The sequence below is a fragment of the Hoplias malabaricus genome, chromosome 2, assembly GCF_029633855.1.
Source record: "Hoplias malabaricus isolate fHopMal1 chromosome 2, fHopMal1.hap1, whole genome shotgun sequence".
Taxonomy (NCBI): domain Eukaryota; kingdom Metazoa; phylum Chordata; class Actinopteri; order Characiformes; family Erythrinidae; genus Hoplias; species Hoplias malabaricus.
In genome coordinates, this window is record NC_089801.1 from 84579038 (window position 1) to 84590505 (window position 11468).

Here is an 11468-nt window from a genome sequence, read left to right on the forward strand (position 1 = left end):
TCCAGTGAGTGTCAGTAGAGGGGGGTGTTTCTGATAAAGTGGCCAGTGAGTGTCAGTAGAGGGGGGTGTTTCTGATAAAGTGGCCAGTGAGTGTCAGTGGGGGGGGGGGGTGTTTCTGATAAAGTGGCCAGTGAGTGTCAGTAGAGGGGGGTGTTTCTGATAAAGTGGCCAGTGAGTGTCAGTAGAGGGGGGTGTTTCTGATAAAGTGGCCAGTGAGTGTCAGTAGAGGGGGGGGGGGGTGTTTCTGATAAAGTGGCCAGTGAGTGTCAGTAGAGGGAGGTTGTTTCTGATAAAGTGGCCAGTGAGTGTCAGTAGAGGGGGGGTGTTTCTGATAAAGTGGCCAGTGAGTGTCAGTAGAGGGGGGTGTTTCTGATAAAGTGGCCAGTGAGTGTCAGTAGAGGGGGGTGTTTCTGATAAAGTGGCCAGTGAGTGTCAGTGGGGGGGGGGGGTGTTTCTGATAAAGTGGCCAGTGAGTGTCAGTAGAGGGGGGGTGTTTCTGATAAAGTGGCCAGTGAGTGTCAGTAGAGGGGGGTGTTTCTGATAAAGTGGCCAGTGAGTGTCAGTAGAGGGAGGGTGTTTCTGATAAAGTGGCCAGTGAGTGTCAGTAGAGGGGGGGTGTTTCTGATAAAGTGGCCAGTGAGTGTCAGTAGAGGGGGGTGTTTCTGATAAAGTGGCCAGTGAGTGTCAGTAGAGGGGGGTGTTTCTGATAAAGTGGCCAGTGAGTGTCAGTAGAGGGAGGTTGTTTCTGATAAAGTGGCCAGTGAGTGTCAGTAGAGGGGGGTGTTTCTGATAAAGTGGCCAGTGAGTGTCAGTAGAGGGGGGTGTTTCTGATAAGTGGCCAGTGTGTGTCAGTAGAGGGGGGTGTTTCTGATAAAGTGGCCAGTGAGTGTCAGTAGAGGGAGGTTGTTTCTGATAAAGTGGCCAGTGAGTGTCAGTAGAGGGGGGTGTTTCTGATAAAGTGGCCAGTGAGTGTCAGTAGAGGGGGGTGTTTCTGATAAAGTGGCCAGTGAGTGTCAGTAGAGGGGGGTGTTTCTGATAAAGTGGCCAGTGAGTGTCAGTAGAGCGGGGTGTTTCTGATAAAGTGGCCAGTGAGTGTCAGTAGAGGGGGGTGTTTCTGATAAAGTGGCCAGTGAGTGTCAGTAGAGGGGGGTGTTTCTGATAAAGTGGCCAGTGAGTGTCAGTAGAGGGGGGTGTTTCTGATAAAGTGGCCAGTGAGTGTCAGTAGAGGGGGTGTTTCTGATAAAGTGGCCAGTGAGAGTCAGTAGAGGGGGGTGTTTCTGATAAAGTGGCCAGTGAGTGTCAGTAGAGGGGGGTGTTTCTGATAAAGTGGCCATTGAGTGTCAGTAGAGGGGGGGTGTTTCTGATAAAGTGGCCAGTGAGTGTCAGTAGAAGGGGGGTGTTTCTGATAAAGTGGCCAGTGAGTGTCAGTAGAGGGGGGTGTTTCTGATAAAGTGGCCAGTGAGTGTCAGTAGAGGGGGGGGTGTTTCTGATAAAGTGGCCAGTGAGTGTCAGTAGAGGGTGGTGTTTCTGATAAAGTGGCCAGTGAGTGTCAGTAGAGGGGGGTGTTTCTGATAAAGTGGCCAGTGAGTGTCAGTGTGGGGGGGGGGTGTTTCTGATAAAGTGGCCAGTGAGTGTCAGTAGAGGGGGGTGTTTCTGATAAAGTGGCCAGTGAGTGTCAGTAGAGGAGAGGTGTTTCTGATAAAGTGGCCAGTGAGTGTCAGTAGAGGGGGTTGTTTCTGATAAAGTGGCCAGTGAGTGTCAGTAGAGGGGGGGTGTTTCTGATAAAGTGGCCAGTGAGTGTCAGTAGAGGGGGGTGTTTCTGATAAAGTGGCCAGTGAGTGTCGGTAGAGGGGGGTGTTTCTGATAAAGTGGCCAGTGAGTGTCAGTAGAGGGGGGTGTTTCTGATAAAGTGGCCAGTGAGTGTCAGTAGAGGGGGGTGTTTCTGATAAAGTGGCCAGTGAGTGTCAGTAGAGGGGGGTGTTTCTGATAAAGTGGCCAGTGAGTGTCAGTAGAGGGGGGTGTTTCTGATAAAGTGGCCAGTGAGTGTCAGTAGAGGGGGGGTGTTTCTGATAAAGTGGCCAGTGAGTGTCAGTAGAGGGTGGTGTTTCTGATAAAGTGGCCAGTGAGTGTCAGTAGAGGGGGGTGTTTCTGATAAAGTGGCCAGTGAGTGTCGGTAGAGGGGGGTGTTTCTGATAAAGTGGCCAGTGAGTGTCAGTAGAGGGGGGTGTTTCTGATAAAGTGGCCAGTGAGTGTCAGTAGAGGGGGGTGTTTCTGATAAAGTGGCCAGTGAGTGTCAGTAGAGGGGGGTGTTTCTGATAAAGTGGCCAGTGAGTGTCAGTAGAGGGGGGGTGTTTCTGATAAAGTGGCCAGTGAGTGTCAGTAGAGGGGGGGTGTTTCTGATAAAGTGGCCAGTCAGTGTCAGTAGAGGGGGGTGTTTCTGATAAAGTGGCCAGTGAGTGTCAGTAGAGGGGGGGTGTTTCTGATAAAGTGGCCAGTGTGTGTCAGTAGAGGGGGGTGTTTCTGATAAAGTGGCCAGTGAGTGTCAGTAGAGGGGGGGTGTTTCTGATAAAGTGGCCAGTGAGTGTCAGTAGAGGGGGGGTGTTTCTGATAAAGTGGCCAGTGAGTGTCAGTAGAGGGGGATGTTTCTGATAAAGTGGCCAGTGTGTGTCAGTAGAGGGGGGGTGTTTCTGATAAAGTGGCCAGTGAGTGTCAGTAGAGGGGGGTGTTTCTGATAAAGTGGCCAGTGAGTGTCAGTAGAGGGGGGTGTTTCTGATAAAGTGTCCAGTGAGTGTCAGTAGAGGGGGGGTGTTTCTGATAAAGTGGCCAGTGAGTGTCAGTAGAGGGGGGGTGTTTCTGATAAAGTGGCCAGTGAGCGTCAGTAGAGGGGGGTGTTTCTGATAAAGTGGCCAGTGAGTGTCAGTAGAGGGGGGGTGTTTCTGATAAAGTGGCCAGTGAGCGTCAGTAGAAGGGGGGTGTTTCTGATAAAGTGGCCAGTGAGCGTCAGTAGAGGGGGGGTGTTTCTGATAAAGTGGCCAGTCAGTGTCAGTAGAGGGGGGTGTTTCTGATAAAGTGGCCAGTGAGCGTCAGTAGAGGGGGGTGTTTCTGATAAAGTGGCCAGTGAGTGTCAGTAGAGGGGGGGGTGTTTCTGATAAAGTGGCCAGTGAGCGTCAGTAGAGGGGGGGTGTTTCTGATAAAGTGGCCAGTGAGTGTCAGTAGAAGGGGGGTGTTTCTGATAAAGTGGCCAGTGAGTGTCAGTAGAGGGGGGTGTTTCTGATAAAGTGGCCAGTGAGTGTCAGTAGAGGGGGGGTGTTTCTGATAAAGTGGCCAGTGAGTGTCAGTAGAGGGGGGTGTTTCTGATAAAGTGGCCAGTGAGTGTCAGTAGAGGAGGGGGTGTTTCTGAAAAGTGGCCAGTGAGTGTCAGTAGAGGGGGGGTGTTTCTGATAAAGTGGCCAGTGAGTGTCAGTAGAGGAGGGGTGTTTCTGATAAAGTGGCCAGTGAGTGTCAGTAGAGGGGGGCGTTTCTGATAAAGTGGCCAGTGAGTGTCAGTAGAGGAGGGGGTGTTTCTGAAAAAGTGGCCAGTGAGCGTCAGTAGAGGGGGGGGTGTTTCTGATAAAGTGGCCAGTGAGTGTCAGTAGAGGGGGGGTGTTTCTGATAAAGTGGCCAGTGAGCGTCAGTAGAGGGGGGGGTGTTTCTGATAAAGTGGCCAGTGAGTGTCAGTAGAAGGGGGGTGTTTCTGATAAAGTGGCCAGTGAGTGTCAGTAGAGGGGGGGTGTTTCTGATAAAGTGGCCAGTGAGTGTCAGTAGAGGGGGGGCGTTTCTGATAAAGTGGCCAGTGAGTGTCAGTAGAAGGGGTGTGTTTCTGATAAAGTGGCCAGTGAGTGTCAGTAGAGGGGGGTGTTTCTGATAAAGTGGCCAGTGAGTGTCAGTAGAGGGGGGTGTTTCTGATAAAGTGGCCAGTGAGTGTCAGTAGAGGGGGGGTGTTTCTGATAAAGTGGCCAGTGAGTGTCAGTAGAGGGGGGGTGTTTCTGATAAAGTGGCCAGTGAGTGTCAGTAGAGGAGGGGTGTTTCTGATAAAGTGGCCAGTGTGTGTCAGTAGAGGGGGGTGTTTCTGATAAAGTGGCCAGTGAGTGTCAGTAGAGGGGGGGTGTTTCTGATAAAGTGGCCAGTGAGTGTCAGTAGAGGGGGGGTGTTTCTGATAAAGTGGCCAGTGAGTGTCAGTAGAGGGGGGTGTTTCTGATAAAGTGGCCAGTGAGTGTCAGTAGAGGGGGGGGGGTGTTTCCTGATAAAGTGGCCAGTGAGTGTCAGTAGAGGGGGGTGTTTCTGATAAAGTGGCCGGTGAGTGTCAGTAGAGGGGGGTGTTTCTGATAAAGTGGCCAGTGAGTTTCAGTAGAGGGGGGTGTTTCTGATAAAGTGGCCAGTGAGTGTCAGTAGAGGAGGGTGTTTCTGATAAAGTGGCCAGTGAGTGTCAGTAGAGGGGCGTGTTTCTGATAAAGTGGCCAGTGAGTGTCAGTAGAGGGGGGTGTTTCTGATAAAGTGGCCAGTGAGTGTTAGTAGAGGGGGGGTGTTTCTGATAAAGTGGCCAGTGAGTGTCAGTAGAGGGGGGTGTTTCTGATAAAGTGGCCAGTGAGTGTTAGTAGAGGGGGGGTGTTTCTGATAAAGTGGCCAGTGAGTGTCAGTAGAGGAGGGGTGTTTCTGATAAAGTGGCCAGTGAGTGTCAGTAGAGGGGGGGCGTTTCTGATAAAGTGGCCAGTGAGTGTCAGTAGAAGGGGGGTGTTTCTGATAAAGTGGCCAGTGAGTGTCAGTAGAGGGGGGGGGTGTTTCTGATAAAGTGGCCAGTGTGTGTCAGTAGAGGGGGGTGTTTCTGATAAAGTGGCCAGTGAGTGTCAGTAGAGGGGGGGTGTTTCTGATAAAGTGGCCAGTGAGTGTCAGTAGAGGGGGGGTGTTTCTGATAAAGTGGCCAGTGTGTGTCAGTAGAGGGGGGTGTTTCTGATAAAGTGGCCAGTGTGTGTCAGTAGAGGGGGGGTGTTTCTGATAAAGTGGCCAGTGAGTGTCAGTAGAGGGGGGGTGTTTCTGATAAAGTGGCCAGTGTGTGTCAGTAGAGGGGGGGTGTTTCTGATAAAGTGGCCAGTGCCCCTCTCTCCTGAGAGTTGTATATGTACAGAGTCCTTGTCTTGTCCTTGTTTGTCCCCATTGGACTAGCGCTGATGAATTAGCATCAGGCTAATAACTCGGACGGCTGGCAGCTGACCAATGACAGCTCCATATTCATCTGCTGCCCTTCTGTGATTGGGTCTAATTGGAGGATCAGGACTTCATTAGAGCAGATTAACCACGGGGTTGGACAGCCCCCACAGAGAGCCAGAGAATTAGATGATTACAGGGAGGGGGCGGGGCTACACAAAGTGGGCGGGGGCTGTTTGACAGACGGATGGTGGCTGGAGGTCAGAACGATGGGGGGAGGGAACGAAAGGGGTGTTTTCATCAGTTTAAAGCCATTAGCATGTCAACAGGTATTGGACAATCAGTCATGGTCCTCCACCCCCCTGGCTCCCCCAACACACACACACACACACACACACACACACACACACACACACACACACATACACACACACACACACACACACACACATACAGTCATTCCAAGGGATATGGATCTCTCTATGTCTCTGTATGTGCATTTGTTACTCTCTTTCTCCCTCTGCTTCGGTCTCACTGTGTCCTTCTCTCTCTCTCTCTCTCTTTCTCTCTCTCTCGCTCTGTGCCCCCCCCCCCTCCTCCCCAGGGGTTTTTACTGTAAACAGGTGGGTTTAATTTGACTGAAATCGGAGGCTGACAGCCGCTTCATGTTGATGGAGTGTGAGTGGAAGAGAGAAAAGATGAAGTGACATCTTGTCGTCCCTCAGGACACTCTTCATCCCCTCACCTCCTCACACACACACACACACACACACACACTGGTCCTGTTTATTGTCACTTAGCATGATTACAGATCCCTGTCCATTTACATAAAACGCCTTTGTGTGAAATCCATGTAGAGACAAGAGGACCTGATAGAGAACAGGAGACGCGAGGTGGTGCAGTGAGTGAAGGCGAGGGCCCAGCTCTAGCAGCGCTGCTGGGTCTGATCCACTGTTACGAGCGCTGAGACCAGAGGAGACCAGAGGTCATTTGAGTTTACAGTGAGTTTCTAGAGGATTATATCACCTCCAAACAATGAACTCTAACGACTGAGGGACCTGGGGGAGCAGAGCTGTGATGGCCGAGAGGTGAAGGCGTTGGACTCGAAATCCAATGGGGTTTCCCCGCGCAGGTTCGAATCCTGCTCACAGCGAGTCTTTAGTTCACAGAGTTACTGTTTGTTTGTGTGGAACTGACACTCAGCGCTGGAGATCAATGACCTTCCCTCAGCTCCTTCAGCTATATCAGAGTTATAAAACAGAAGACGCACTGAACGGCACCCCCTGTGTCATTTATACTGAAGGACATTGAGAGACGGAGAGAGAGACCTGTATTTAATACCATTTTACACCTTTATATAAGTGTGCTTCATCAAAAACAGACCCCACCTGAACTCTATAGTGTTTCTTCAGAGCTCTATAAAGACTCGCTGTGAGCAGGATTCGAACCTGCGCAGGGAAACCCCATTGGATTTCGAGTCCAACGCCTTCACCTCTCGGCCATCACAGCTCTGCTCCCCCAGGACCCTCAGTCGTTAGAGTTCATTGTGTGGAGACGTTTAAACCCTCTATGGATTGTGAACTGTGCTCCTGCAGCTTCAGAACTCACTGCGGATCACATCACATCTGTATTTCTGTCTCACAGTCACAAAGACGCCAGCACAGTGCTGTAAATTAACAGCAGAAACACTGTAAATGTGATCTACAGCTTCAGATCATTGTATCACAGTGAAATGACTGTATTTTCTTGACCACTGCACATTACCCAGTCATTTACAGACAGCAGACTCCAGTACAGTGCACTGTATATTTACAGCAGCTCAACTGTAACGTTTTTAATTTACAGCACTTCACTGTAACATTTGATCACAGCATTAGCCTCAGTTTTAACTGTAAACTTTACAGTGATTCACTGACACCACGTGCTCCAGTGTGATACTGTACATTTACACTGGATAAACCCTCACACTGTGCTGCTGCAGGACCTTATTACAGTTTAATTACAGCACTGGCTTTTCCTTCACAGCAGGGACCTGCCTGAGTTTAAACGGGCTCTGTTTTTGTTGAAGCACATTAACGTCAACAGCCTGAGCTCTGTGGAGGAGTGTTATAAAGCTCTATAAAGACTCGCTGTGAGCAGGATTCGAACCTGCGCGGGGAAACCCCATTGGATTTCAAGTCCAACGCCTTCACCTCTCGGCCATCACAGCTCTGCTCCCCCAGGTCACGGTCGTTGGTGACAGTGTTGGAACACGTGCTGCTGCAGCTTTCTGAACTCTGAACTCTAACTGTGAGACATTGAACACCCACTAGAAACACTATAGAGTTCAGGTGGGGTCTGTTTTTGTTGTAGCACCTTATGGACGCTCCAGAAAGATCCACTGTTATGAGCGCTGTGACCACACAGTGGAGTTTAAACAGGGGCTGTTCTAGTTGAAGACCCTCAAGTCAAAGGGTAATCTCTGCTGTGTAATCACACTGGACTTCAAATCCAAAAGCCTGAGCTCTGTGGAGGAGTGTCATAAAGACTCTATAAAGAATCACTGTGAGTAGGATTCAAACCTGCGCAGGGAAACCCCATTGGATTTCGAGTCCAACGCCTTCACCTCTCGGCCATCACAGCTCTGCTCCCCCAGGGCCCTCAGTCGTTAGAGTTCATTGTTTGGAGGTGTTATAATCCTCTAGAAACTCTACTATGGAACACAGTGTGCTGCTGAAGTTTTAAAAGTCACTATAAACTCAAATGACCTCTGGTCTCCTCTGGTCTCCGCGCTCGTAACAGTGGATCAGACCCAGCAGCGCTGCTAGAGCTGTGTCCTCGCCTTCACTCACTGCACCACCTCGCGTCTCCTGTTCTCTATCAGGTGAACAGTGCTGATCTTCAGTGGGAATTTACACATCAGTTACCCCCTATTAACCCCCCCCCCTAAATTCTAGAGGATTATATCACCTCCAAACAATGAACTCTAACGACTGAGGGCCCTGGGGGAGCAGAGCTGTGATGGCCGAGAGGTGAAGGCGTTGGACTCGAAATCCAATGGGGTTTCCCCGCGCAGGTTCGAATCCTGCTCACAGCGAGTCTTTATAGAGCTTTATAACACTCCTCCACAGAGCTCAGGCTGTTGGATTTGAGGTCCAGTGTGATTACACAGCAGAGATTACCCTTTGCCTTGACGGTCTTCAACTAGAACAGCCCCCGTTTAAACTCCACTGTGTTTCTGTGGAGCGCTGGAGATGAATGTATACGGTTCACAGTGAGTTTTAAAGATGAACAGGAGGACTTCATGTTACAGAAGGGTCCCAAGAGAATTTATTAAAGGGTTAAAAACCCTTCCCCACACTCTGCTGAAGGAGCTGAGGGAAGGTCATTGATCTCCAGCGCTGAGTGTCAGTTCCACACAAACAAACAGTAACTCTGTGAACTAAAGACTCGCTGTGAGCAGGATTCGAACCTGCGCGGGGAAACCCCATTGGACTTCGAGTCCAACGCCTTCACCTCTCGGCCATCACAGCTCTGTAGCCCTGGGGGGTTGATGGGGGGTGAGTGATGTGTAAATTCCCACTGGAGATCAGCACTGTTCAGACGTGTTCAGAAGTCATCGAGCTGCTGCTGTTTCATATTTCACTAAAAACTCTCCCAGTGAGCTGTAGGTCCCTGAAGATCTGTAGAAGCTCTGTAGAGTTTAAACGGGGTCTGTTTTTGATGAAGCACACTCATATAAAGGTGTAAAATGGTATTAAATACAGGTCTCTCTCTCCGTCTCTGAATGTCCCTCAGTATAAACGACACAGGGGGTGCCGTTCAGTCCGTCTTCTGTTTTATATCTCTGTGTTTATAGGGTGTGAGGTTGATGTAAATGGGTTTTCTGGTCTAATCCTATATCTCTGTTTATCTCCGTGAACGTTTTCCCTCCTAAAGTCTCAGGAGGGTGACAGACGCAGCTCTGATCCCTGCTCACAGCTTTACACTGCTTTACAGGGGCTTCCTGGAGCGGCCTTAAGGTGCTACAACAAAAACAGACCCCACCTGAACTCTATAGTGTTTCTAGAGGGTGTTCAAAGTCTCACAGTTAGAGTTCAGAGTCAAGCAGAAAGCTGCAGCAGCACGTGTTCCAACACTGTCACCAACGACCGTGACCTGGGGGAGCAGAGCTGTGATGGCCGAGAGGTGAAGGCGTTGGACTCGAAATCCAATGGGGTTTCCCTGCGCAGGTTCGAATCCTGCTCACAGCGAGTCTTTATTACACAGAGTTACTGTTTGTTTGTGTGGAACTGACACTCAGCGCTGGAGATCAATGACCTTCCCTCAGCTCCTTCAGCAGAGTGTGTGGAAGGGTTTTTAACCCTTTAATGGATTCTCTTGGGACCCTTCTGTAACATGAAGTCCTCCTGTTCATCTTTAAAACTCACTGTGAACCGTATACATTCATCTCCAGCGCTCCACAGAAACACAGTGGAGTTTAAACAGGGGCTGTTCTTGTTGAAGACCCTCAAGTCAAAGGGTAATCTCTGCTGTGTAATCACACTGGACCTCAAGTTCAACAGCCTGAGCTCTGTGGAGGAGTGTTATAAAGCTCTATAAAGACTCGCTGTGAGCAGGATTCGAACCTGCGCAGGGAAACCCAAGCTGTGATGGCCGAGAGGTGAAGGCGTTGGACTCGAAATCCAATGAGGTTTCCCTGCGCATGTTCGAATCCTGCTCACAGCGAGTCTTTATAGAGCTTTATAACACTCCTCCACAGAGCTCAGGCTGTTGACGTTAATGTGCTTCAACAAAAACAGAGCCCGTTTAAACTCAGGCAGGTCCCTGCTGTGAAGGAAAAGCCAGTGCTGTAATTAAACTGTAATAAGGTCCTGCAGCAGCACAGTGTGAGGGTTTATCCAGTGTAAATGTACAGTATCACACTGGAGCACGTGGTGTCAGTGAATCACTGTAAAGTTTACAGTTAAAACTGAGGCTAATGCTGTGATCAAATGTTACAGTGAAGTGCTGTAAATTAAAAACGTTACAGTTGAGCTGCTGTAAATATACAGTGCACTGTACTGGAGTCTGCTGTCTGTAAATGACTGGGTAATGTGCAGTGGTCAGGAAAATACAGTCGTTTCACTGTGATACAATGATCTGAAGCTGTAGATCACATTTACAGTGTTTCTGCTGTTAATTTACAGCACTGTGCTGGCGTCTTTGTGACTGTGAGACAGAAATACAGATGTGATGTGATCCGTAGTGAGTTCTAAAGCTGCAGGAGCACAGTTCACAATCCATAGAGGGTTTAAACGTCTCCAAACAATGAACTCTAACGACTGAGGGTCCTGGGGGAGCAGAGCTGTGATGGCCGAGAGGTGAAGGCGTTGGACTCGAAATCCAATGGGGTTTCCCTGCGCAGGTTTGAATCCTGCTCACAGCGAGTCTTTATAGAGCTTTATAACACTCCTCCACAGAGCTCAGGCTGTTGGATTTGAGGTCCAGTGTGATTACACAGCAGAGATTACTCTTTGACTTGAGGGTCTTCAACTAGAACAGCCCCCGTTTAAACTCCACTGTTTCTCTGTGGAGCGCTGGAGATGTGTCTGTGGTTGAGGAAGCAGCCGTTAGAGACAGGGTGTGGAGACGTTTAAACCCTCTACGGATTGTGGACTGTGCTCCTGCAGTTTCAGAACTCACTACGGGTCACATCACATCTGTATTTCTGTCTCACAGTCACAAAGACGCCAGCACAGTGCTGTAAATTAACAGCAGAAACACTGTAAATGTGATCTACTGCACTGTAAAACCAAACAAGTTCAGTTTACTCAAAACTCCTGTTGTAACCGATTACCTAAAAAAGATTAAGTTAATGAAATATTTTTTTTAAAGTAAACTTACATCAAAAGTTCTGTCTTCTTATTGTAAATGTTTCAAGTTCTCTTTACATTCACATAGCATTTAAAATGAGCCATTTTTAAAGCTCTATATACTCAACTAGTTTTAGTAAGCAGTATATAATTAAACTTAGTTCAGCCAACTTCCTCATAGCTCAAACCATATGACTGTAGGCAAATTAATACTTTTAGGAAAATGTACTTAAAAGATTAAGGTCAAGGTAAGTTTTATAATTCATAGGTTGAAATTAAATTGACGTTAATTTAAATTTTAATTGAATCATTCACAAAACACACAGCACCAATCAACCAATGAAATTACTTTATTAAAAGTCCTAAAACACTTGTTAAAACTGGCTGTCATTCCAAAGGCCAATACAGTACAGTACCTGCAGGTAAAACACTGTTTATTCATCAAGAGCTGCC

At 48.8% G+C, this 11468-nt stretch overlaps 9 non-coding genes across 9 annotated transcripts; 5 read left to right on the forward strand and 4 right to left on the reverse strand.

Annotated features, from left to right (window-relative positions):
* The first annotated feature begins 6252 nt into the window (after positions 1 to 6252).
* trnas-cga (transfer RNA serine (anticodon CGA)) lies at positions 6253 to 6334 on the forward strand. The gene has a single exon. It is a non-coding gene; the product is annotated as a tRNA-Ser (tRNA).
* Positions 6335 to 6608: 274 nt separating this feature from the next.
* trnas-cga (transfer RNA serine (anticodon CGA)) lies at positions 6609 to 6690 on the reverse strand. The gene has a single exon. It is a non-coding gene; the product is annotated as a tRNA-Ser (tRNA).
* Positions 6691 to 7308: 618 nt separating this feature from the next.
* trnas-uga (transfer RNA serine (anticodon UGA)) lies at positions 7309 to 7390 on the reverse strand. The gene has a single exon. It is a non-coding gene; the product is annotated as a tRNA-Ser (tRNA).
* Positions 7391 to 7721: 331 nt separating this feature from the next.
* On the reverse strand, positions 7722 to 7803 carry trnas-cga (transfer RNA serine (anticodon CGA)). Its single transcript has one exon. It is a non-coding gene; the product is annotated as a tRNA-Ser (tRNA).
* Positions 7804 to 8175: 372 nt separating this feature from the next.
* On the forward strand, positions 8176 to 8257 carry trnas-cga (transfer RNA serine (anticodon CGA)). Its single transcript has one exon. It is a non-coding gene; the product is annotated as a tRNA-Ser (tRNA).
* Positions 8258 to 8611: 354 nt separating this feature from the next.
* On the reverse strand, positions 8612 to 8693 carry trnas-cga (transfer RNA serine (anticodon CGA)). The gene has a single exon. It is a non-coding gene; the product is annotated as a tRNA-Ser (tRNA).
* A 638-nt stretch (positions 8694 to 9331) lies between these two features.
* On the forward strand, positions 9332 to 9413 carry trnas-cga (transfer RNA serine (anticodon CGA)). The gene has a single exon. It is a non-coding gene; the product is annotated as a tRNA-Ser (tRNA).
* Positions 9414 to 9806: 393 nt separating this feature from the next.
* trnas-cga (transfer RNA serine (anticodon CGA)) lies at positions 9807 to 9888 on the forward strand. The gene has a single exon. It is a non-coding gene; the product is annotated as a tRNA-Ser (tRNA).
* Positions 9889 to 10506: 618 nt separating this feature from the next.
* On the forward strand, positions 10507 to 10588 carry trnas-cga (transfer RNA serine (anticodon CGA)). Its single transcript has one exon. It is a non-coding gene; the product is annotated as a tRNA-Ser (tRNA).
* Positions 10589 to 11468: the final 880 nt, after the last annotated feature.